The sequence below is a fragment of the Manis javanica genome, chromosome 5 (genome assembly GCF_040802235.1).
Source record: "Manis javanica isolate MJ-LG chromosome 5, MJ_LKY, whole genome shotgun sequence".
Lineage (NCBI taxonomy): Eukaryota > Metazoa > Chordata > Mammalia > Pholidota > Manidae > Manis > Manis javanica.
In genome coordinates, this window is record NC_133160.1 from 98,483,020 (window position 1) to 98,510,920 (window position 27,901).

Here is a 27,901-nt window from a genome sequence, read left to right on the forward strand (position 1 = left end):
AAATGTTAAGAAAGTAAGGAGCATAGCTGTAATTATTTGGAAAAAATATTATTCAAGGAATAATTTTTAAAATAAGGAATCTGAAAAATTCTCAGTTTACTGATACAGAGAAACAGTTAAAAAATCACATATTTTCAAACATTTATTTCTGATCTCTACAGATATATGTTAATATGAATTTATGGAACCCTGTACTAAAAAAATAGTGTGATATTTGATATGAAATGCTTTATAAAAATCAGGATAATCAGGTAGGGAAGAACATACAGGAGATGGAGGATGAGAAAATAGTCATAAGATACAGGTGTACACCTAAGACTGAAAGAAAAAGGTTTAAATATATAAAGAGTATGATTTTATTAAATGTAGGTTTGACCACTACATCTCTTTAACTAGTAGAAGGCTACTTTTACCAGTTAGTTACTACTTTTACTTTTTAAAAAGAAAAGTTACTGCAAATAAAGGAAATTATTTTAGTTCACTTATGTGTTTGAAAAATAAAACTGTGTTATTTTAAAGTTGTTTTTCTTACCTTGGTTAAAAGACTTATGTTTCTGATTGACTAATTACCAAGGATTTAAGGACATACAGGCATTTCACATCTATTTAAATTTAAATGCACAGATTTAAAATAACATGATTAAAGTTTTGTCATCTCTTCACAACTGCTATAGAATATTGTGCTATATATTCTGCCTCATTAAGGTACTGCTTTTGCTTTTATTATCATATGCAGAACTACTGGAATTAAAAGAATGATATAAAGCTCAGTATGTATAATTGGTAATGTTTACCATTGTTTAAAAGAAGAATTCACTACTATACCTGTTTAATCATGGTCTTATTTCAATACCCCTAAACAACATCAGATCCCTGTTGTATAGGTATTTGGTAGAGTAAGTTCTAGACATATAGATTCAGTCAATCACTATTAGATGAGAATTTTTAGTATTGCATTTGAATAATAATTTGAGAGCACAGAAATTTATGGAGGGACCATTACATTGTTTTAACAACCACCTTTTGCATTCACAGTCTTGCAAAGTAGTTTTTGCATTATTTATAGAAGCATTCTGTTTACACATATCCATATTTATTCACTCTTAAAGTTGTGGGTATAGGAAAACAAACAAAGAAAAGGATTTTCTTAAGAGATAATTTCTTAAGAGATATTTCTTTTTAGGCATTTGATAACCAGCATGATTTCTTAAAAACTGTACACATTCAAACAAACAATTTACCAAGGCAATTTTGGGCAGATAAAATCTATCCATTTTAACACTTATTTAAATAGAGGAATTGAACAATATATATAATCAAATTACTAAGAACTGCTTACCATTTGATAACTGGTGAACACTTTTTAATCTTTTTTGTATACTATAATTCAGCATAAATGTAAATATAGTTCTACTGTCAATGTCTATTTATTGAACATTTACTATATCATGAGCTCTAATTGCAGTCCAAACAGATGTTTAAAAATATTCACTGCATTCAATTTACAACTCTCTGGAGAAATGAACAAAAAGAATTCTAAGAAATAAACAGTGCCATGTGAGAGCAAGAAATATATCATGCTACAGAGGAAGAAATGACCACTAAGAACTGAGAATCTTTGAAAAAGGTAGCTATTTAAAAATCAAGTAGAGAAGGGAGATGACTTTAGGTATAAAAACCAGAGGAAATGATGGAGGTAAGAAATCAACTTCTGAGTCTGACTCAGTTTGAGAGAGAAAGATCATTCAAAATAACACAGAGTCTAACGAGGGAACCCAAATAACATAGCTGCAGAGGTGACAGCAGGACTCAGTGAGTCCACATTAAACTGAGACAGTTTTAATGTACTTGGAATCTAAATAAGACTAGTTACAATGTATCTCAAACTCCTGTTCTTTTCATTTTCATATAAATATAAATATTTTCTATTTATTCAGGTCATTCAATACCAACATTTACTTGGATTCTATTATGTGCCAGCTAAACATTAGGTTCTGAGAATACAAAGATTATAAAACATAGCATTTGCTTTTATGGAGTTCATAGTATAGTGATAAAAACAGAGGTATTAGCAAATATTTATATTATAATAAGTGCTCTAATAAAAATATTGGAGAGTGCTATTGGAATCTGTTCTCTGAAAGAGCCTAGAAACATATATGTATCTATATACATGCATATACTTATATATTTGTCTACACATAACTATAAACACATACATTTACATATATATCAGAAATCATGAGTTCATACTGATAACTTTAGTTCTAGTCTATTTGTGTTTTTCCTTGCCTTTCCCCATTCTCTATTTGTATCTCCCTTCCTCCAAAAATACACATAAAATAAACTCAGAACTTCAGAATTGCTTCACTAATACCACTAAAATAAGCAAATTTCCTAAAAAGAGTTTTTTATCCACCACCCCCTCAGTCCATGGGGACAAGAGGGTATATAATTAACCATGAAGTCAAAAGTTGGATTAAGCTTTTCATTTCTTAAATTAATTTTCTCCTTCAGTTTACTTATGTTATTTATATGAATGTAATTGTAGTCAATGGTTTATATTTGATTTGCTTAGGTTTTTGCTTACTTTCTTTAAAATTTATTTTTAAATATATAGAAATTAATTTCTATCTAAAAGTCAAAACAATACAGAAAAGTATACTCAAAATAGCATCACTCATTCCGCTATTCCTCCTACTGCACATTCCATACAATCGTACTGGCTTAGCTTTCATTTATTTCTTTTTATTCAGATAAACAGACAGGTGAATATTTTCTTATTTCCTCTTATTTTTTTTTAACTTAAAGGTGAACATAGTATATATTCTCTTTTGCACTTAACATTATTTCTTTGAAAATGACCCCGTATCAGTTCACATATATCATCCTCATTCTTTTACACAGATGCATAAAGCTCCATTGAATGTGTTTACCATGGTTTATTAAAGTAATCTACATTTGGTATTTTAGTAATTTCCAATATTTTACAACTACAAATAATGCTTCAATGAATGACCTTGTGTATATGCATTTTTGTACTATTGGACATGTATTTTCAGGATAAATTCCTAGAATTGGGGTTTTGGGTTGAAAGATAAATGTCCATGTAGTTTTCTTAGATATGGCCACTTCCATATTTACCCTTACATAGGGTTTTAGCACTCTTCGTTCCCACCTGCAGTTTATGAAAATGCTTGTTGGTCCCACAATTTTGCTAACAGAGTACATTTTAAAATTTTTGAAGTTTTGCCTGTATTTTGTTTGTCTCAGTGTAGTTTAACTTTTCACTTCAGGTATTATGATTAAGTTGAATCTCTTTTATATATTTAAGGGCCATTTTGAAATCATTCTTTGGGAAGTTGTCTTTCTATATTTTTTGTAAGTATTTTCTCCCAATTGTTTATCTTTTGTCATTACTTACAGTGTATTTCGTCATGCAGATTTTAATTTCTATCTAGTGAAGTGTAGCCATCTTTAATTGTATTGCATCTGAATATTAAGTCTTTTTATAAAGTATCTGCCTACAGCTAAGTTACACAGGAATACATCCTTGTTTTCTTCTAGAATTTACAGCTTCATTGCTTATATTTAGTTCTACGCATGGTCTGAGGAATTTACCTAATTTTACCTTACTCCAAATAATAACCCATTATCTTAACAGGATTTATTCAAAAATGATTTTTGATTTTTTCAAATCATTTCAGAAGTTCATTTGCAAATATAACTTGATATCATATTGCATTTTAATCTCATGAAATAATTAATGTAATCACCCCTTTATACATGTATTTCTTTGAAAATTCTAATTGTTTCCTCAGTTTCCTTAATAGTTTTCCAAAATATAAGTTTATTTATCTGCAATGCATTTCCACCAATCATGGCTTCACTCAGCCAAACTACAAATATTTTATATACCTAGGTGTTATGTTTTCCATCCTCCAGTAAAGATCCATTTAATATCATTCATTTAGAGTGACTCATTGAGATCCTTTTCCACACAAGAAGACTAAATTAACCCTCAATATTTAGGGAAAACTTTCATTATATAGCAATTGGAAACTTGAAAAAAAATTTTACTTTAGCTACAGCAACTATAACAGGAGTAGATAATGCACTGTGAACCAAAACTGGTTCTTGAACAAAAACTTCATGTTTCCACACCCACCTTCCATAATCTTCCTACAGCAGTCTTTGGATTTTAAAATGAGTCTAATAGTAAGATCTACTACAGACATTTGTACTCTTTGTGATTTATAAAAGTGAAAAGTAATCTGTTTGGTGCCTAATAGTTATCCCCCAAGATGGCAACAATTTCCTATAATGTAAGAAAAAGAAATATTCAGCCTTTATTCCTTTATCTTCTCTTTATGTATTTTAATCAAGTCCCCAATCTTCCAATGGAAACATATAAAGTACAATAGGGATAAGCAAATTTTTTCCTGTACAAAACAAGATAGTAAGTATGTTAGACTTTGCAAGCCATACAACTACTGCTTCAACCTCAGCTCCACGCTTACAGCACAGATGGCTGTAGTTTGTCTTAAAGGATAAAACTGAACTATCTGTCCTGAGCCCTTTTAAAGTTTCACCATCATTTACATAATAAAAGAACTCTAGTGAAATTTATTTAAATAGAATCATAAACTTGAAGAATCTCCTCCAGTGTTGAGGTGTTCAAAAGGAGTAATGTCTGGGTATAAACAAACATCCTGTATTTGGTATTACATCATTTTAATTTACTGCTTTAGCCTTTAGTTCTCCTTGAAAAAAATCTGAGATCAGACAACATCAACATAAACTTGAAGAACTGACCAGTGGGCTATCTCAGATTAAGAATACCTTTTAAAAGCTCAACATACAATTACCAACTAATTGGTATTTGCACTTATACACAGAAATGGAATATCCTGTATTATTTGCAACTGAGTGGGCACTGGAAGTGAGGTGGCTTATAATATTTTGTTCCCTATTTTCCACACACACAAAAAGTGTTTTGCCAATATGAATTTATATAAAGTTCTAAAGAACAAATAATAGAGGTCTTAAAGCAAAAGTACAAAAGGCTTTAATGTCTGTGCCTGCAGGCCAGCAAGGCAAACTGATCATTTTCCCAGTTGTTTTTCCCAAGCTTTAATGTAATTATTTTTACTTTACCTGACAAGACAAATCCTAATGTAGGCTGTTTTATTAATATACTAGAACCCCGTGTAATAGGAAGATTTTCTGGAAACAGACTCAACATTCCACTACTTCATATTGACAAATGGCTTTACTGCTGTACAGTATGCCCACAGTGATTTATCTCATTCAGTGTATAACTTCAAATTTAGATATCACTATTCATGAGAATTATTAACTGGCATCTATTACTCTGTGCAGAAGACTTAATAAGTTACCTTCTTTATCTTTTTTCTTTATCTTTTTGGATCTAATATAAGAAGTTAATTAAGTGCACTTAAATATATTTTTTGAATGTTGTTAGTCATATCAGAGGTAACTCCTTTAAGTTTTCATGTGATCACTTGATTTTGTCCCATAGTGTATCTATTTTGAGAATTTAAAATAAACTTTTAAAAAAGATTTTTTTAAGAGCAATGGAATTGAGAAAGAGGAAAGGAGACACAGTATCAGAAGGAAAAGTGTTATATTTACAAAGTGTTATTAGAAAAGGTAAAATAAACTAAATCAAAATGTACCTGGATCATGGAACTAACTCTATTTTGTTTATGAGGGAAGGCTATATATATTCCATGGGTAATTGGAAAAAAAAACCAGATCTAGGTGTTCTGATGTACTGTGGCATGAAGTTATCTTAAATATTGTTAACACCATATATGCTGTTCATTTTAGAAGATCAGAAGAAAAAACCTCTGGTATATGGTGGTTGTCATTTTTCCAAGTGTGAGTAGTGTGATAAGAAAGGATGTTCAAGCTTGTTTTGCAGAAGCACCAAGTTCTTGACATATATAGAAACATGGTTATACTTTTAATCAATGTCTCAATTAATCAAAAGAGATACAAATACACAGATAAGGAACTATGTCAAGGATAATTTTAAATGAATTTCTTTTTTTTTCTTTTTTCTTTTATTTTTATTTTGATATCATTAATATACAATTGCTTGAACAACATTATGGTTACTAGACTCCCCCTATTATCAAGTCCCCCCGCCACATACCCCATTACAGCCACTGTCCATCAACGTAGTAAGATGGTATAGAATCACTACTTGTCTTCTCTGTATATACTGCCTTCCCCATGTCCCTCCCCACTACATTAAGTGTGCTGATCATAATGCCCCTTTTTCCCCCTTATCCCTCCCTTCCCACCCACCCTCCCCAGTCCCTTTCCCTTTGGTAACTGTTAGTCCATCCTTGGGTTCTGTGAGTCCACTGCTGTTTTGTTCCTTCAGTTTTTTCTTTGTTCTTATACTCCACAGAATGAGTGAAATCATTTGATACTTGTCTTTCTCCCCCTGGCTGAAGCAGAAAGGCCTTGAACCAAGAATACTCTACCTGGCAAGGTTATCATTTAAATTTGAAGGAGGAATTAAACAAGTTTCAGATAAGCAAAAGGTGAGAGAATTTACATCAGATAAACCACTTCTACAGTGCATTTTGGAGGGACTCCTATAGATGGAAGTATTCCTAAGGCTAAATAGCTGTCACCCAGGGATAGACAAAGAGTACAGAATATGATTCATAACACACAAAGAACGGAGGAGAAAGAAAAAGGAGGGGGAAAAAAAAAGAACCTTTAGGTTATGTTTGTAATAGCACATGAAGTGAGTTAAATTAGACTGTTAGAGAGTAAGGGAATTACCCTTTAACATTTGGTAACCATGAATATAAAGCCTGCAATGGCAATAAGTACCTATCTATCAATAATCACCCTAAATGTAAATGGTGAATTTCTTCTTTTTATAAATATTTTGATTTATTGCAGAAAACAAAGAGAGGATACAAATAAGCTTGTACCTCCTAGAGGGTATAAGTACTTCTTTCTAGCCCTTATATTGTGGTATTCTCAATGTTTCTAATGCTTGCTCTTATGCCCTCTCTCTCCTCTTCTTTTTAAAAACTCTTGAAATCAGAAGGGAGATAGCCTTAGCTTGCAATAGAAACTTTTATGGTGCTGGTCACAGAAGAGGTTTCCTCTTTAATCCACAGAAGAGATTGCACACTCTGAGACTGTTAGTGTGTTTTCATTTATGAGATAGAAGATTATCTAGAATATTTCCAGAGTGAAAATATTTAACTGTTAAACAAGTATAAGAAATGACACATTTGGGTTTTGGTATGATCTGAGCTTTGATTGCTGGAAACAATAAAGCAATTTATCATAGAGGATTCTGTATTTTTCCACCATGGCAGGATTTAGGTAGGAGTCAACTTCTTATCAATAGTTCTTCATGATTCCTTTTCATTTCTAGAATTACTTGATTCCATATATGTGTTATGTTAACAAGTTGGCTGGACCCACAATGGAGTAAACCTGTTAGTTCTGGAAGAATAGGGGCCAATTTTATACTTTCTGCAGGAAATAATTTTGTGAACTTCATAATCATTCTCTTTTTTTATTTCCAGGATAAGACTGATTAAAGTAAATGAAATTATTACTAAGTGAAAATATTTTAATTATAAATGTTTGATCTGCAAAACTGTATGGCAATTACAGACTACAGAGGAGGTGAATTAAATTCCTTTGCAAAACTGAAGCATGATGAAAGCTTGGTAACACACATCTTATGTTCAAAAAAGAGAAACAACTAAAGTGTATGCTTTTAAGCAGTGAAAAATGTGTAAATTCTGCCGAAAATTCCAGAAGCAATATTAAACTGGTAAAGGCAAACAGAAAAGAAAAAATAGACTACATATTTAAAAGTCTGTTGTTTTGAACATTATGGTCTTCCTGCTGTTATATTTGCTAAAGGGCATAGAACTATTATTAAGTAGGAGCTAAAAATCACAAAAATGGAGCATATTACTATGAATAAATATTTGAGAACATTGAATTTAATATTAGCTGCTGTTGAACAAGCACAAACCTCAATGTAAGTTATAGATCTGACCATATGCTTGTCATAACAGTTCTAGTTATCTAATCTGACATCCTAGGGAGAAAATAGAAAGGGAATGGCAACAATGAAACAAAATTGGCTTATGCAAGTGAGAAATTATTTCCTTAATATTCATCCAACCTTGGAAAAATATTATCATTATTTTTACCAAATATCCACACAAGAGAACTGTATTTACTGCATTTATTCCCATATATTTTATATAATAACAGAGACTAGAATAAACTTAAAAACTAAAAAAGTAAGACATGTTTACTATTCAAGACATTTCCTGAAATCATACTGAACTTGCTAGGTCTTTTATAAAAAGACACAGAGCTCTTCATAAAATTTTCACAACCGTTTAATGACCAGTTCCAAGTGATTCCCCGCAGGACAGTATGTGGTCTATACAGGGCGGGCATGTGAGTCAAGAACATCCACCACATGTGGAAACCAATAACCAAATGATGACAGTGAGGTAATAGTAAGAGGGGGAAACCATTGGAGGTGGAAGGTAAAGATGAAAATCCATGATATGGTAACACACAAGAGTGGCTATGATATTCTCTGTATAAAACAAAATTAAAAGGGAATAGAGACTATGAATAGCCAAAAAAGAAAGAAAGAAAAAAAACACTGTAAAGAGAGAAAACAGCAAACATGAAAAGAGAAACTGACTCCAGAAAAAGGACTAGAGGAAGAATGAGAGAAAGAACAATCCCAAGAATTGGTGAGACTCCAGTTCAATTGCCAGGACACTTGTATTGTACTAAAAAAAAAAAAAACAGCAACTCCCTTTTACCAGGAAACTTTTATGAATCTCGTCCTTATACTCTAAAGACTCCAATTAGTATGTGTGTTTTATTTTTTTACTTTTTTCTAAATTACCATTACAAATTATACTGTTAATCATGATTTTCAATTACAAAATATATGCAAAAGCAAACAAAAAAATACAAACTGCATTCGGTAATCATATTGTTTATTCTGGTATTAATCATGAATACTAAAACTATATTTTATATAGTGTGAGAAAAAGCAAATGGAAAGCTTAATGTTAAGGAACTATTATTAAGAATCAGGATACTCAGCATGGGAGAAAGGAGATGCAAGTTCAGTAAGATTATGTAAAAACCCTGTGGTTCAAATTTGAATGGAATGAATCATTATGATCATATATATTTGCTAGTTCTGCTCATTCCAAGGGCCAAGAATCAAGAGATAGAGATGAATCTATCAAGAGATTTAAGCAACTTATCAACCAATTTCAAAGGGCTCTATTTTTATCTTGGTTCAAATGCACTTTTAAAAGAATAAGACCATTTGAGAAATGTTGATTCTGACAATTTAGTGATATTAAAAAATTATAGCTAAATATTCTTCATATGATAATAGGATTGGTTTTTTAAAGAGATATATGCTAAAATATTTACAGATAAATCATACAGTGTCATGATTTTGTTTCAAAAAACAGAATAGGTGAGAGTTTAGAAGAAATATTAATGGCAATGAATTGAAAACTGTGTAAGTCAGGTGATGCATACATAGAAATTTATCATACTAGTATTTTTACCTTTTGTATATATTTGAAAAATTATATAAAATATTGCTGAAATAATCAACTGTGAGGAAATGATAAGAATAGAACATATTTAAAGGTTTTTCAAAAACTTAGTATCCTGTGGTTGGACAGCACCAAATGAAGTTAAAACATCCACACCTACCCATACTAATACAAAACAAATGATTCTTACCAAAAAAAAAAGTGGATGGAAAATCATGGCCATATTTAACCCCAGTTTTGCATGAGTGACTTCAATTACATATTTACTGGGAACTTGCCATGGGCTAGGCTGTGTCACACACTGGGTGATGGGCTCATGTCTAAAATCTGGAACTGCCTTTAGAATATTCATTCCCTATGTTGGCCATATTCTATGGCTCATGGAGCTCTTCCTTCCCCTCCATGACAAAGTATTTTTATGCGAAGTGACTGATACATACTAGGCACTCTGTGAATGCTTTTTGGGTGAATTAAGGAAAGAACGAACTGCTTAAAATATCAAACTAATATTCCCTAATGAGTTACTAAATTTTCAATTTGCTTTATAAATGCATGTACTACAGATTCAGCTATAAAAAGTCTGATTCTATTCAAATGAACCAAAACACATTGATTAACCTCATTGCTTTGTCAAGGTGTTGCACAAAAAAATGATTTTTTTAATTAAAAAAAATCACCTACTATGTACAGTTTGCTATGAAAGATCCAATATTTGATATATTGTCAAAAATCATATTTCAAATTTGTTTTCTAGATAGGAACACAAAAATATACAAGAACATTCATGATATATTTGCTAGAGAGGTACACACTGTTATGATATTAATAAGCAAAACAAAATAAATGCAATGAGTCAAGAGTATGAAAGAACAGACTTTATCTAATATCTAATCTCATAGCAAGCCAACCTCTTTCCTTTCCCCTCCTATTCATTAACAATCCCACAAATGTTTATTGGGCACCCAATATGAGTTCTTAATTTTAGTAGTTGAGCAGTAAGTAAAACATGGCCTTTCTCTCTTGAAACCTACTCATCTGCTGAGTCAGAAAATGAACACATTTATATATATGGATTGATATTATGGATGGATGTATTCATGCAGGGCGAGATTTATTGCTTATCTCAAGTTAGCCTATTTATGAGATACTGTGACTTTTCCCCCAATAATATATGTGGAAAAACAATGAAAGCCTCTCCCAAATGCTAAAATGCTAATATTCTCTGAAGTCTATCTATTAGAACTAGAAATGCAATGTTACCTAATTTGCCACTATAAACTATGAATATAATAAAAACTAAACTATCAGTATAATTTAATAGAAGTAGACTGTACTACTTAATATCTTCCCTAAAGACTATCCACCATTAACCTGGTATTGTGGATACCAGGTTAATATTACAGTAGCTGAAATATTACTTTTGTGAGACTGAGTTATATTAATGGTTATCTCTGTATTTTATATAATCTTGATTCTTAAGGAAGACACATCAGAGGAAAAACTGAGTTAATGGTGATAGTTGGAACCATATTCACAACTTTATGATAAATAACTTCAAAATGTGGAGAAATGCAATGAATAATAGAAACTAATTAATCTTTCTACAAAGGACAGGTAACTAGACATTAATAACCTGAATTATGGATCTTCTGTACTAGAAGAAGAAAGACCGAATGAAATATTTAAAGCTATCAACTCAACTCCTGTTAAAAATCTTTGTAGACTTAAGTATAAGAATTTAATTCGTCATATAACATCATACAAGTCAGGAACATGTTAAATGGAATCATGAGTACACTTTTCTTTTGAGGTAACTGGTAATATTTATTAGGGGAAATTCCTATGGCTGCCAATCCCAGAAATACATTATCTTTCCAAAAAGGGGAACAATAGCTAAGCATTAGGAAGAATGTTTTTTTTTTACTAAATTATAATGTAATTAAATAATATAATGATGATATTTTACCTCAGGCACTAAAATTTAAAAATTGTGTATTTATAATGAAAAAGTTTTATAAATTTAATTTAAAATATTTATAATTTTTGTACATCAAATAAAAATGAGTCTAACTTTGCATTTCAAACTAGAGAAAATTTGCTACTGAACTATGTTATTTAAAACAAAGTTCAAAACACAATCCAAAGTATAATTATTTAAAGACTATAATAGCTGTTTTGGATTTGACTATGGCAATCAACATCTCTGTGTGAAAATTATTCAGTTCTTATAAGTCCTTACAATAATATATACCTTCTGAAAGGGTCATTTGTATCTTGGAACCCATGGAGTTAAATTTAAAATATGTCAATACTCTTTCAAAATGTGCTGAGACATCAAGGAGACTGTAAGTTAAGACCAATGCAATAGACTAAAGACTCGAATCAACGGACTACAGTAAGAATCTCATTTATGACATGGCTGTCTTTATACAAAGTCATACAATCCCTAAGCTGAAAAGTCATTTGTTCCTAAAATAAAGCAGGGAAAAGGGCTGTGTCTGGCCTGAAAAAAAAAAGGTCATTTAACTGAATATAGCAATAAGATTTTTATCAAAGAATACACATGTGCATATATATAAATTAATCTATTTAATGAATTCATTGCCTCCTTTAATCAAAGAAAATGATGTAAATATCTTTTGAGGGTTTTTTTCCAAAAGGTAACTCTAAATGTGGAGATTTTATTGAGCCTAAATATCTGTCAGACATTGCTATGTGCTATATTTATATAGCTTTACTTAATTAGAGATAGAAAGAAGGAATACGGGAGAAAATAGAGGACACTGCAATGGAAGCAGCAGCCGTCTTGTGTTTGATTCATTTCTTGACAAGTCAGTTTAGTTACTGAATCTGCTGTTTCACAAGTTTTTTCCTAAGTTATTTTTGTCACCTTCATATTTTATATCTTGTTTCTCATATTTTTTGTCATTCTCTCACCTATAAATATCCTATGCTTCAGTCAATCCAGATTACTTCTATTTCTAATTCAATTCAACAAAATTTTATGGAGAGTAAATTATTCTGCTAGAGGTATCCATAGGTCCTTTCTTCAAGGATTTTGTAGACTCTTAACTCTAAAGCATTATGCTAGAAATATGTTTTGGGGTATAAAACTATTTTTATCTACCTTGGCTTCTTGGAGGAAATGACCCCTGAATGAAAACTAGTTGGAAAAATAGAAGTGTCTTTTGGACAGTTAAGAGAAGGCACATCAAGCAAATGAAAATCTCTTGGGAGCCTAAGGCAGGAATCCAGAATTCGGTATGATGAGGGTCTGAAACCAAGCTTGGAATTTTTTTTTTTTAAACAAGTATAACAGGTTCTTTCAGAAGTTCACACTGAAGTAAAGTACATAACTAAATACAATATAAGGCCTGAAATTATCTTAACCCAGATATTCTTGTGGCTCATTCCTTCAATTTGTTCAGATTCCTGCTCAGAGAATCCTTCCCTAAATAAGATTATAAAACAACAATCCCAAGGCCCCCATCACCATGCTTTATTTTTCTTTCTGTAATTTTTTGCTGTGATATAGTATATATTTATTCATTTAATTGTTTGTTCTGTGCGTCCCACTAGTTGAATATATGGTCCATGAGAGCAGGAAATTTGTGTAGAGAAGTATTTGGCTCAATAGTTAAGTGCTCAATAAATACCTTTTTTTTTGAAATGACGTATGAGTAAATGCTAATCTTCATTGACAAAAAAAAAAACACACTTCACGTCCTTCAAACCCAAACTGTTCCCAAATTGCATTAATTAGTGCTCACATAGACAGCCTTCTAATATATCTCTCATTCTGTACTTGTTGTCTCTGTTAATAAATCCTCCACTCTTTTAAATATCCATGGAAACATGCTCCATCTCCATCATACCACATGTCTTTTTAATTCTCCAGTCCGGTTGATTCTTCCTCCACAATGTCTTCCACATCTTTTTAACTTTTCATGCATTCCCATTGCTGCTAGGCTAGTGAAGACTCTAATCTCTCATCTCAGCAATAGCCTTTCTCTGTCAAACATATTCAACTAAATTAAAAACTTTCTGCAGATGTTGCTACTCTAATCTCTCATGCCTCCTGTCTATTTTTCTTTCTGTATCAAGCAGTTTCTTCCTAGGGTAAAATTTATATTATGTCACTTTTTCTAATTATTTGTTCATAAAAGATATCAAGACCCCTTAAACTTTTGAGAAATCATATATGTTTGAGTAAAGTTAATGATGAAAACTATTTAAGTAATTTCCTCCTTAAGCTAATAAAATGTATATGTAAAATATTAGTGTCCTGCCTAGTATCTGCTAGATTCTCAGTAAAGGCCACTTCCCCTTCTCCATGATAAGATCTGGTATCGTCTGTCTGGATTTTGCTCTTCAAGACCTTGCTTAAATACTGATCATAACGAGAACATTGAAACATCTCATTGACTCCAGCTGTAGCTTTTATTAAATCAAACCACACAGTCATGCTTTCTGAGACAGTCCTGGTATATTCAAAATTCGCACCTCATGTATAACCTCCTATATTAGACAGGATTCTTAAGTACAGGTAATAGAAAATCAGTTCAACCTAGCTTCCAACAGACAGGAATTAGCTGGCTTACACAAATGAGATGTCCAATGTACAAGAAAAGCTGGAAACTGTTAATTACCATTCTCTCTCTTTATCTCTCTGTTTCCTCTCTCCCTCTCTCCCTGGCTTTCACTCTTCCTCCATCCAGGCTTGTGTGATGAACCTTCTAAATCAGTCAGTATGGCCATTACCCTCTCACTGGCTGAGCCTGAATAGTGGTGTCTATTCCTGGAAGCCAGGAGCAGAGGCAGCCCTATCCAAACACAGAGAATATGGGATTAGTTAGGAAATAAGTTCACCTTGACAGAAGAGGGTGCTTTGGTGGCTAAAAATTACAGATGTCCACTACATTCATGAAAACTGAATGGGTGTCTGATTTAACCAACATTTTTCTTACACAATATGTAGACCCCAATTTTATCTATCTGTGCAGCTCTAAGATTGGTCTCTGAAACATTCCTATTTTTATCCTCAGCACATAACACAGTGAATAGCCTGAATGAGAGCCTTCTCATATTGAGTTAAAGTTTTCATACTATTTTTACACATACTCATTTGTTTATCAGATCAAATCTGGAAGAAAAATGCATTGGTTTGCTCATTTTGCAGAATCAGGGTATGGAAGTGTCTTCCTCACACATCAAATACAAGGCATAGTCAACTCCAAAACTAAAAATCACTAGATACTCCTTCAGTTTAAAATCTCAAAATCTATGCTGCTGCTGTATGATTAATCATAATGCATGATATTTTCCCTTAAAAATAGCATAGACTGTAGTGTGAAATGCAATGAAGTTTTAGTCACAGCTCTGAAAATTTTCTGATACTGTGACCTTCGGAGAGTTACTTACTCTTCTTAACTTTAGTATCCTCACCTGTAAAATAGCAATAAAACCGGCACACACACTGAAGTTTATTAGGAGAAATAAAAGAGGTCATATAAGTTGACACTTAGCTGTGTTTCTAGCATATAGATGGTATTCCTTCCAGTCTGTCTGCTAGCACTAAAGTTACTACCACCCACCTTCTAGGACTACCTAACTACTATCTTCTTGATGTTTATGCTGGACATGAGATTAGGCACCAATAACAGCATCACGTAATTTCCTCAAGCAAAACTAAAATTAATTTGACTTTTGTTTTATTACAGCAAAGCAAGATTTTTCACCCTTTTTCAAGGTCTGACACCTCCTCCTCAACCAAATTGAGATCTAAGATGATGATTATTTTAGACTTAGTTGTTGTCTAGTATTAGTAAGCAGGGCCTCACAAGCTACTTTGAATTTACCTTTCAAAAAAAGAACTAATGGAAAACTATTTTAAAACAATGTGATCAATCACACAATATCAATAGGTAGCAATGTTCGGCATCATGCATGCACTGTTCATTGTCTCACCCTGGGTGCTGAGCACTGGTTTGCTTGGCCATTGCTTCTTTCTGGAATGCTGCCTTTCAGACCTTCATATCGACTTCCTCTCTCCCTTTATTCTCATCTCTGCTGGAAGGATTTCCTGACTACCCTCTGTGACATAGGTTTCTCTCGTCCTCTTCCCACACATTGCTTAATTTTTCAGCATAGTACTTAACACTACCTGATTATATACGATTCTGTTTCCTATCCTCCCACCAGGGATCAGCTCCAGCAGTACAGGGAAACCTTACACCTTGTTTGCTTCTGTGTTTCCAGCGGCCAGAGAGTATGTGGCACACAGTAGATTCTCAATAAATTTTGTTAGTTTAGGTGAATTGCTTCTCACCTTATTCCACGTATTTCTCATAATGGAGCAGTTATAGCTGTTACTATTCACATGTAACATCAATTATTTGGTCTAAAAAACCACTATTGACCATTGTATGGGTAACTGTGTAACCATTATGGTGTATTTCTTTTTTTAAAATAAACTTTTCTAAGCTCATTGTAAAATGAGCAGCACTGTTAAATTAAAAGTATTGGCATTCTTTAAAGGAAAATCAAAAGTAGTCCTATATATAAATATCTGAACTTTTCTGGGCATTTAACACAAATGCAAACTACTAGATTTATATCTAAATTTGTTTTGCAGTATATTTTATTACAGAAATGAAACCCATTTTTAATAGCTAAATAAATACAGAGGAAGCAAAACAAATAAAAATAAAAACTCTAATTCATAACCTCCACACAAGTACCTTGAATGTCAGAACTGTCATCCTTATAACAAGAAAAAAATCTGAGCAAATTTAAAATCAAGCACATTTCTTAGATGCATCAGAAAAGTGAAGTCACAAGGCAATCCACTGCCCCCAAATTAGGTAAGTGCTGGTGTGCATACAAAATGGTACAGCCACTTTCAAAAATAGTCTGGCAGCTTTTTTTTTAACAAAATTAAACATACTCTTACCAAATGATCCAATGATAGCACTTCTTGGTATTTACCCAAATGAGTTGAAAACTAAATTCATATAAAAATCTGTACACAGATGTTTATAGCAGCTTTATTCATAATTGCCAAAACTTAGAATCAACTAAGATGTTCTTCCACAGGTGAATGTATAAGCAAACTGCAGTGCTTCCATACAATGGATCATTCAGTGATAAAAAGAAATAAGCTATCAAGTCTCGGCATAATATGCAGGAACCTTAAACACATACTGCTAACTGAAAGAAACCAATCTGAAAAGACTACATGTTCTATGATTTCCCCTATATGATATTCTGGAAACAGCAAAATTATGGAGACAGTAACAAGATCAATGGCTGCCAAAGGTTTGTGGGAGAGAGGAATGAACAGATGAAGCACAGGGATGTTCAAGGAAGAGAAACTATTATGTTGTAATGCTGGATACAAATCATTATACATTTATCAAAAGGCACAGAATGTACAACAGTAAACCACTTTTAAAATTAACTGCAGTAGTTGTATCTGAAACTAATAATTAGAATTTTTTCTAAACTATAGCTCTTTAGAAGTCCAAGCGTCTCATCCTATATTGCTTTATTTAATCCATAGCTCAGAAAAGCAAAAGCACTGAATTGATCAGTGCATTTTTGTTTTCTATTCTCTATGGTGCCCTTTTGTAGCTTTCAATTGTAAAGAGAAAATTATGACAATAAAATAAAAACCCAAGTCACCCTAGAAAGCAATGATCTGAAAACAGAGTCGAAGGACTGAAATCATTTTAATAAACTTCATAAATATTGAGAATAAAAAAGCAGAAGACAGCAGAATGAAATCATAGCCTAACCCTATGAGATTTGGGCAGCAAATTTACCATACTACTTCACAAATCACTTAATATTTTCATTAAAATGGAAAAACTTAACAGGAGTTTCAATTATGTCCATTATGCCCAAGAGACCAGCTTTTGAAACTAGGCCAACAGATCCTGAATAACTGATAAAAGCTAAATGGTTTTTTATACTAATTGTACATTATTAAAGCCAGACAGAAATACTTAAAGAAATTTAAACTGATCAGGTTCTATTTCCCTGAGTTCACACAAGTTCATATTTTGGCACCCACAGTGAATTGATATAGATGTTTCTGTGCACAAAATAAAAAAATAACATGAAATAACTAACAATGAGACAGATGAACATAGTTCATACTCTTTTTAAAATTATGATTCTTTATGATATTTTATCAAAATATAGTAGGAGACTGTATGTATAACTTGATTTACCAAATTAATAGCATTTTAAGATGGGACTTTGCTCTTTCATATAAACATATTGTTGCCCAACACCAACAAGAATTAGGCATTTAAAAGTTAAAAATTATAATCTCCAAATAATATAGTCCTAAGTGTTCTTTTTGAAGGTTACAGTAGATGACTATTGTGTTTATCAACTAGCTTCCAGTCATCCTTCCTCAAACCATGTCCCAGTTTCTCCCTGAAGGAAAATATTTTTCCTCACACTGGTCAATGCATCTTGTGGAATTCACTTATACCTAGGTGAGGCCCACCATTGTCTTAACCCTAGTGATTGGTCACTGGCTTTATATTTGCTCTACCAGAACCAAAATTACACTATGAATCTTCTGCTGTAGATTCTGGGCAAGGAGAAAGTAGTATTTGCCTTTGGACTGAAATCTGAAGAATTTGCAGGTTGTTGCTGCCACTCCTGCCATTTTGTCACCATGCTAATCCAGACACTAGAGTCAAACACAGCACAATGCGGAGCCAAGACAGGAAGTGGGCCAGAAATTGAGAGCTCTCTTGGCCCTATCCCAACATTCACTCTGATTAAGCTACTATGAGTTGGCTTTTCTTTTAACTCACACAAAAAATTATTTTTAATGCAGAAACAAAGATTGGTAAATGACTAAAAATAAAAAGAGGCTCTATACAGGAATATTTTAAAGTAATTAATGTATTCATTTATTTAATACAATATTGTATATCCATTAAGTGTCTGTCAATATAGCAAGTACTAAAAAACTCATTTAGAATCCATTTTTAATGATTTTATCTCCCACTTATTTATTTTTCCTTCCTAGGGCACCAAGTCCTCTTAGAGCAAAGATATACTTAACTGATGTAATTTGAAGTCTCTTGTACCAAAACAATTTTAGTACTGAGATAGAATAGAACTCAGTTGGTTAGGCTACTTAAAGGAGATAAGTAGATATATGCTATTGCTCATTAATCATGTTCAATACATAGATTTGACATAAAATGCTACCTACTTAAAATGTTTCATAACATGGAAACTTATCAAATAACTTAAATAATAATAGGTTAATATAATCCTTTTAGAAATGACTGACCAATTAGATCCCTTAAAATAATAATAGTATAAATTACAGTACAATAAAAAAGAATTGTTCGGTAGGTAAAGCATGGTTCTGTGATAGTACCTTGAGTTAATTTTTGCTACTTACTGTTGTACGTTGTATGACTTTGCCAAATTTCTTAATCTTTTAAGATGTAATTCCCTCAGTTGTAAAGTGAAGGAAATCAAACAGATCTCTATTTTATGGATTTTTAAAGGATGTAAATTATAAGGAATATAAAGCATTAGTACGTGACCTGACACATAATCATCCCTCAATAATTACTATATTTAAAATTATTATGAAAATAAGGTAATATTAGAGTAAACCAATTGAAATCTTTGGGAGGAAAAAAGCACATATTGAAATTAAAAAATTAATTTTTCTCATTTCAGTCATTTTTCAATGATTTTGTGTGGGCACTGATGATATATTTTCTTTAAGGATTTAAGAGAGTCAACAACTTAGCACTATTCATAAAATAATTATTTAACACTACCATAACATTTAGAAAATGCAACTATATGGAAAATAAATTAATTTATAGTAGATTAGTTTCTTTAATTTTGCCTTTTCTTGGTATGAGCTTGCTAAGTACTGTGTACAAGAAAGTTATATTACCCGTGAGGCACTGATAGAGTCAAAAAGTCAAAAAGCCAAAAAAAAGATAGTTCTCAAAGTCATTATGTGATGCGATGGGGAAGGCAAAAGGAAAACTGAATAGTAAACAAATGGTAGTCTCCAAATAGATGCAGTATTTTTGGTCAAATTGCCTGTTTATCAAGACTGCTAGTATGTATTTTTAAAAGTTTGTGCTTCCTTTAGGATAGATAAAAATAGTTAAAGGGAAAAATTCATTAGCATGTGGACATCACAGGGAACTTTAATGGATTTCAGTGTTCTGGTCTTTACTTTTCAGAATCTATCATTAACATTTAACCAGAGAGACACTGAAAAACCACAACAGCGGGTTCCATATCTACATGAAGTCTTTTAAATTAATGTGCAAAATTTGTTGTAATTCTTACTGCAAACCAGTCATTATGTGTAAACTTAAATTTTAAGTGCATCTTAGTTCATTTGGCATATATTTTGACCTTATTTTTAAGGCATTTTAAGACATTTTAAAATCTGTGCTTTCTTCATAGTTGAATCTATAAATTACAATATATTCAGGTCAACTTGATCATGTAATCCATTTATCATGCTATTTTGATTGCCCTTACCTAAGTTCTATAAAATATCACATGAGGACACTTGAACTTTATTATTCCATAATTACAGAATTGTTTCATTAACCCCCTGAAAAGGACAACCCTCTGGACCATGTGATATGCCTTAGAGACTCTGAAATAAAATGCTTTTTTACTGTACAGTTATGCCCTCTCTCCTGAGGCTAGCATGCCTCAAACTGAGGAGTCACCCTATATTTTGCAGTGTTACCATTAATAAAAACTCTCAACTTAGTGTGTGTAATAACTGTTATAATGTTAGGATGGGCAGCACAGCCATGGCTGTAAGACTGTTGGGAAAATCGTGGCTGGAGACAAAGAGATGCAGAAACAATCTGGGGAGTTTTGCAGTGCTCATCTGGATAATAAGTTAATCCACCTACATGAAAGAGCTAGCCTTCAAATCCAAGAGGGTTAAATAATTTTTAATGTGACCTGGGCTATTTTCAAGGAGTTTTATTGGAAGAGAAGGACAAAGGTATTGGTTATGGTAAGGTGCTTACAAGACTGTATCTAAAATACTGAAAATATCATTTTCCTCAATCTCCATTGCCACTCATCTCTCTCCTATGGAATTTAAAATTTAAACAATAACAAAACTTACACGTAATCTTTAAAAAATGTTCTTATTCTTCCACTGTGACAAATTCAATTTTTTTTATATCAACCCTTCAGACATTGTTAACTTTATAAAAAGCCCTAATCTCCTTCCAGAGAATGCCTTGAAAGTATCTCTAGTTATTGAAAGCATCTGTGCTAACATCTACCTTCACTAAGGAGGAAAATCCATGGAGGAACAGGACAAGAGTTTTTCCCAGCTCAGCAGCATAGAACTTTGGAGTCCAAATTCAGGCTCAGAAATAAGCCAGAGTACAAAATAGGGTGAGTTCGAAAGACCCAGCTGGCAAACTGGCCATAGTTACTGGAGGTTAGATGAAGCTGTGGTCCAACGTTCACAAGATAGGAAAGGACTGGACACCAACGTGAAAAAGAAGCTGTCTACTTTCTGACATACTTCTTAGTACTTTTCCAATTTGAATGAAGGAACTGGGCAGGGCTAATTACACCAGATACAGTGTACAGTACCTGAAGACAGTAGGCAAGACATGATACAAAGAACAAAAATCTTCTGCTTTCGTATATATTTCTTGGCTCCAATATGTGATGGTAAATTAGGAAACTAAATATTCACATATTAAAAACAAGCATTATCCTTCAAACATCTGTTCAAATAAATTTCTTTAAAGACATTTGTCTAATTTTTTCAAGAAAGATAAATTTCCCTTCTTTAAAATCATTAAAATAGCATCAGTAATTTAAACTTGACTTTTCCTGAAAATGGAGCATTGCACTTTAATAGTATTAGCACCTGTTGAAATATCCTCTGTATCTTTTGAGGATCATCACCATGGTCATCCACGTACTTATGTAACAATTTCTATGAAAAAGGCACTAAACCTGACTCTGTTTTAAGTTATTCTACATGCAATCGCATTTATTTGCATTTTTAACAAAGGGATGCATTTATATATATACAATATTTAATAATTAAATCTACACAAAGTACTGTACTACCAGCCATTAATAGTCTTCTCTGAGGGTAGAGATTTAGAGCTCAGTCAAGTTTAACATTAAGTTTATGTAATTTTACAGGAAGATAATTTTAATAGGAATATAGAAATATTTTTATTGAAATATAAGTTTAGAAGCCTTATTCTATTTAAGTCAATTAGACCTCTAATTAGGAAAAATGTGAATAGTTATTGTTCTACTACTATTGGAAATCTATTTAAAATGACAGTATCAATCACTTTAGGCATTAGCTCTTTACATCTGTAATTTGGTCTGAAAAGTTAGTCTTTTCCTCATTTCCTACAGTGAAAGTTCTGAATCTTTACTGTGTATAAAGGACATTTTATCAGAGATGTTCCCTGCATTCATTATGCCTCCAGTTATAGTAGTATATTAAAGGAAAAGACACAGTATAACAAATACCAAGCTTATACTTCTTGTGCAATAATAACTAAGTATTAAACCAAAGTGAGTTTACTGACCAACTTCATAGGATGTATACCTCTATAAAACATTAAATACTTGCATCTCACAAAATTCTGTCAATAGTTAGAGATAAGATTCTAATTTTAAAACACACTCCTAATCAAAGCAGGATAAATAAGTATGCAAGACGCATAGAACCAACATGTATATATAACTACACTGGGCTTTATGTATTGAAATGTAGCTTGATGAGCTAGAGATTGTCTTAATCAACAACAGTTAATGAATGTGTTATAGACACAAATATCACTACAGTTGACTTTCAAATCTGCCTTCCTCTTAACTATGTACCCACACCCTCCTCCTCTACTCTCCGTTACATTATGTAAAAGTACAGCTCTGCTGAATTTGCTCTTTTCAATTTGCAGCCAAAGCTATGAATAAGAGAAGTATAAATAAAATGAGCACACAGCAAATGGGAAGTGAAATACGGACATAAAATAATTTTGTGATTTTTTTTGATGTGTGGCATGTTGTGAAAATGTAAATGCATACACAACTCAAATGACAGCATCATTGGCAGTGATGGTAGCACAAATCTTTCTGGCCTGTTTTAACTCTGAGTCAACTCCCAGTCAACATGATGTAAGCATGTTTATGTCCTCATTGTTTTGTGATCCTGCTAAGGAAATTACCACCATGGGCCACAATCATACTTAGCCTGATGGCCCTCATGCTCTGTCCTTTCTTCATCTGAAAATTTCCCCTGAGCTTTCCCATAGGCACAAAATCAGCCCCACTGAAAGAAGTCCTCCTTTTTGCTCTCTTCACTCATGTTGTGGATAATTACTGCAATACCTCTTGTATGTCTACAGAGGGAAAAGTATTTCCACTCCATATTCCATAAGAGAATGGTCCCTTCTCCAGCCCTGCTTTATTCATTTCCCTGAATAGAATTGGGGGGGAAGGAGTGATTGTGTCATTCGTGCCATTGGGAAAAGGTTCAGTAGGACTGCTCTGCTTGGCCATTGCTGGCCCTCCCTCCTCTCCAGAGCTGCCTTCTTGGGGTCTCCTCCTTTGAACAGTAAGCTCCTAGGGAATGGCCGGCGGGCCTGGGAATGGTAACGGTTGGTATAGGAGGCCTCCCACTCCCCAGCTGCTTTACTCTGTGAAAGGGTAGGTGGGGGGAGTTTGCATGGGGTTGGGCTGGGGAAATAGAAAACACATAAGCACATTTGGCTTCCGTTTCTCCCTGTGACTCCTCTCCAGCTTTACCTGATCTTTGTCTCCCTTACTCTAGGGACTAGTTTTTCATTGGCCAAGAATGGAGGCTCCAGGCTTAAAAATCCCAATTCAGTAATGCCTATTCTCAGTCCTATAATAGTACAAATAACAAATATTAATTTTATTCAGTATAACAACAGCTTTTTAACTTAAAAAATAATGAAACATTAGAGGCCTCATTTCATCTTAGCAAGAAATCCCCCAGGGCAGATTCAAGACATACAAGCACTGAAGGTTTTCTGATTTTATACTTTTACATCCAGCTCAGGCTAACTTTTACCCACCTCAATAAATATATCTTCCCCACTAAGTGAGCTTTACATGTGGAGGAAGCACATAGCAGATATGCTTTCAGTATAGAGAGGACAACACACATAGGCACACAATTGGACACAGAAACGGTCTGACTCAACTAAACATCACATGTACAGGAAAATACACCTGCATATGGACACATATTTACCTAATGGTAGAGACTAATACACAGAGCATGTTGCAAAAATACACATGTATATACAAATTAAGCGATGCATACATAATTAGATTTCTCTGATATATAAAAAGTGTTTTCTACCATCTTACCTTGTATTTTCTTGGTGTGTGTGTGTGTGTGTGTTCTTTTATCTGTCTCTTTGGACTGATTTTGGATGGCAGCAATTACCTTCCTCATGTCTCCCCAGTCAGCACTACAATTTGTACAGTACATTGCACAACATAATACTTTATTTTTAATGAATTAAGAAGCATATCCAGGCAAAACTTTGTGGATATAGGCAAGATCCAGACATACACAACCCAAGAAACATTTAAAATTGAGATAGCTGCATGGTGTGAGATTGAGACAGATGTATGGGTTTGAGAAGATATGAGCAAGTAAGATTTGGTTAGAAAGGAGTAAATGGCAGGGTAGAACAGACTGGCTATCTAACAAAGTGAGCTCAGGATTTTGGTATTAATTATACAAAATTAACATTCTTAGTAATCTCATGGAATTATTTGTTTTCTCAAATTATTAATTAATTCATATAAACATTTGAATGTTTAAAATCAACTGAATGCTCTTTTATTCTAACCCTTTTAGAGTTTCTATGTTATTTAGCAAATTTTTAAAAAATTTAAAACTTCAATGCTTAGGTCATGCTCATTTTCTAAAACATTATTACTTTCTCAGTATTTGTTTTACTTCCAGCTTTAGGAAAAAAATATTTGAAAAACAGAAAGGCTGTACTTTAATCAATCTGTTTCAAAAACTAATATTGAATCCTTTCTAATGTAATCACTCAGACCTAAGTCAATCAAAGAGGAGTTAATTCTGTGTTGCTCTTTCGTTATTCACAAGTCATTTTTCTCATAGTATCAGGGCTCACCTCCTAGCTAATAGCTATGTTTAACCAGTTGTTTTAAACTATAAATTTCTCTAACAGGGTTATGCAAAGATGGATTCTATTTTTTTAGTTATGGAAATTATTACATTCCTTATTAATTTACATGATCACAGCATAATTGAATAGGATATAGGGGGTTGTATATTTGAACTCCAAAGAGGTGTTTTACCTTATTCCACTTCTAGAACAAAAAGTAATGATCCAAGGAGGTAGGAGGTACAATATTATATAGACATAAGGTTAAAATTGAGAATCTGTGTTGTGTTTTAGTCTATATAATGGGTAGAGGGAAGGCTAGCAAATGAACATAATGGACAACATGATCCTTAACTTAAGAGAAAAAAAGGAAAGAGTGATTTACAGATAGCTAAAGTCCTTGCCAGAGTTTATAATGCTTTCCTCAGCAAGTAAGTTGATTGCAAATGAATAATTTTTCAGGTGACATAACACAACTCTAGAAGACAACCCACATTTCCATTCTGAAGAATTCTATGATAAACAAGTCATTTTATCTGATATACAGTAACAGATGATTAAGACAGTGCATTATACTGTATTCAGAATTTTTTTTCAGGACTATCAATCCAACCATAATGGTATGTTTGAGAAGCATGCACACTTGGACAATTCCTCTCATAACAATAGCATTCCAAATGTTTCTGCAGATGTTTGGTGAAGATTGCCTTTGTGACAAGAATGGATATTTAGATGCTTATAAGCATAAAAATCTAACACAAGAAAAGGAGAAAGATTCTTCTCTAAGAGTAAAGTTTGTTCCTCTCAAACAGTTTCGAAACTGGTTTCAATGTGCGATGTGGACTTTAATAAGCTTTTATACATATTACAGAATAAGCTGAATTATACTGTCATTTTTAACAGAGCAGAGAATCTCTCCCAAGAAATAAGGCTTTATTTAAGACTTTACAGGGAAAATATCAAGGCCTTGTTATATAAAAAGTGGGTTCAGATTTTACGTGGGTATTTAGCAACAGGAAGTAAACTATGTGACTATAAACTGGATTAGAAATATAAACAGCTCCTCCTGTTTCACCAACCTGTAGTTGGCCTTTCAGAGCTACTATTAATCCTGGTGGATCTTACAAATGCTAATACTCTTACCTTTTACTTCCTACTTTCTTCTGCAGCATTAACAATAAATTGTCACGATTGAGGTAAATCTTCCTGTTTTTTCTCCCCCAGTGGAACATATGGACTCTATTATATGCATATACTGAGTTGTTTATATATATATATAAAAAGAAACTGGAAATATTGAAACCTAGAGAATTACAGAATTGTTAGATGGCAATGACAATTTTCTGTTACTCCAGTGTCTTTACTCTTATATCCATCCTGCTCCTAAATAACATAAAGTTAATTCATTATTTACATCTGAAATTTTTCTACTTTGATACATTTCCCTTTTAATTATACATTCCTTGAGACCAGAGATAATTTTTTTTAGGCTAACGGCAAAAACTGCTTACTATCTCATACTGTAGTTTATAAATGTAGCACATGGTTTGTAAGCACTCAATAATGTAGATAACTATGGTGATAATATTATCAGTGTGAGCAATTCTTTCCATTTTAGAAAAAAAAGATAGAAAGTTGTATTTTGATTAGCAAGGAAAATATGATTTTGTTTTAAGAATTTTTTAATTATGAAGTATTCTTAAAGTAATAACACCAACTATAAATTAAAATTATTCATAAACATAAATTAGTTTTAAATGACCTCTCTCAATGGTTTCAACACAAAGAAAATCATACTGGGTAAATCAATACAGCACATTTTTAGAAATTAGCAAGACTTCAATAATTTAATGAGTATCTAATGTCTTACCATTCATTTTTGTCGACTTGAGTTTGTTGAAAATTCATTAAGATGTTTATGTGTATAGCTTAATTCTGATGAAGATGAAAGCAACTTTAGGTTAAAAATACACTGCAGAGAGCACCTATGGATTGTATCAAGTGATACATATGAAAGATACAGACTTTGTAGTTGGGTTTGATGTCCAGCCTGACAACACTTACTAGTGAACAAATATCCTGTGTTGGATGTTGACTTAAGTACAATGTGTTACAAAATCATGGGATCTCTGTGCTGATGGAACTTACAGCCTAGTGGGTGGGATACTCTATTTATCAAATCATCACATATTTTTAAAATGTGAAAATATCCAAATTAAAACAGTAAAACCTGTGGAAATTCTGTTTCCATTATTTTATGCAAATTTATAAAGGTTGGTTGACAGGGAGGTAAAGAAAGATTTTCCTAAGGAACTGACAAAGGACTGAGATCTGAAAAACATAGGCATTAATGAGGTAAAAGGAAGAAAAAGAGGGTGAGTGCCATTGTCCTGCTGCAGGAGAAGACAGAGAATCAGGAGGAAAAGTCACTGCAGCAGGCCTGTGAGCCAGGAAAGTTTGAAACAAGATGAGGCTAGCATGCAGAGCCAGAACTTGCAGGCCTTTGTGAACACATGAATTATTTCTGGTGTGCAAGGGTGAATCTAGAATTACAGTCAGATGACCAGATCTGCATTTCAAAGAGCAACAACAAAAAACAAACACAAAACAAAAAAACAAACTGAAGTATTCATAGTGGGATGCAACAATGGAAGCAAACAGATCAGGTAGAACTACTGAAGAAATAGCAATGAAAGATTTAATTAACTCTTCCTGATGGCATTTTCCTCAAGCATAAAATAAGGGGGCCAGACTGGATGGCTGCAAAGAACCCTTCTATTCCTAACAGTCTGTGGATCAGGTAACTGGAAAGTGAAACCTGTACTTAATGGGCAGGATACTCATTATAGTGAGTCAAGTTGCTGAAAGCTGAGGCAGATACCTCTCCAGAGCAAATGGTCTCCTTGATCCTATGGCAATAGAGATATTTTAAATTGGACAACTGAAAAGGTAATGAAAAATTTTTATTTCTGTTTCCAGAGAATAAATTAGCCTTTTCAACATATTATATGTAGTTTTGTTAGGAAATAGTATAAAACCTAAATGGGATTTATTCCTACTAGGATGTTT

At 32.8% G+C, this 27,901-nt stretch overlaps 1 protein-coding gene and 1 long non-coding RNA gene across 9 annotated transcripts in view; one reads left to right on the forward strand and one right to left on the reverse strand.

Moving 5' to 3' along the window:
* The window catches only part of CCSER1 (coiled-coil serine rich protein 1), a 1,413,823-nt gene that overhangs the window by 212,145 nt on the left and 1,173,777 nt on the right, over nt 1-27,901 (reverse strand). The window lies entirely within an intron of this gene.
* LOC140849590 (uncharacterized) overlaps nt 20,420-27,901 on the forward strand; it is a 101,084-nt gene continuing 93,602 nt past the window's right edge. For all 4 annotated transcript variants that reach the window (XR_012131656.1, XR_012131657.1, XR_012131658.1 and 1 more), the window contains exon 1: nt 20,420-27,781. This is a non-coding gene — a long non-coding RNA (uncharacterized lncRNA). The remainder of the gene's footprint in view (nt 27,782-27,901) is intronic.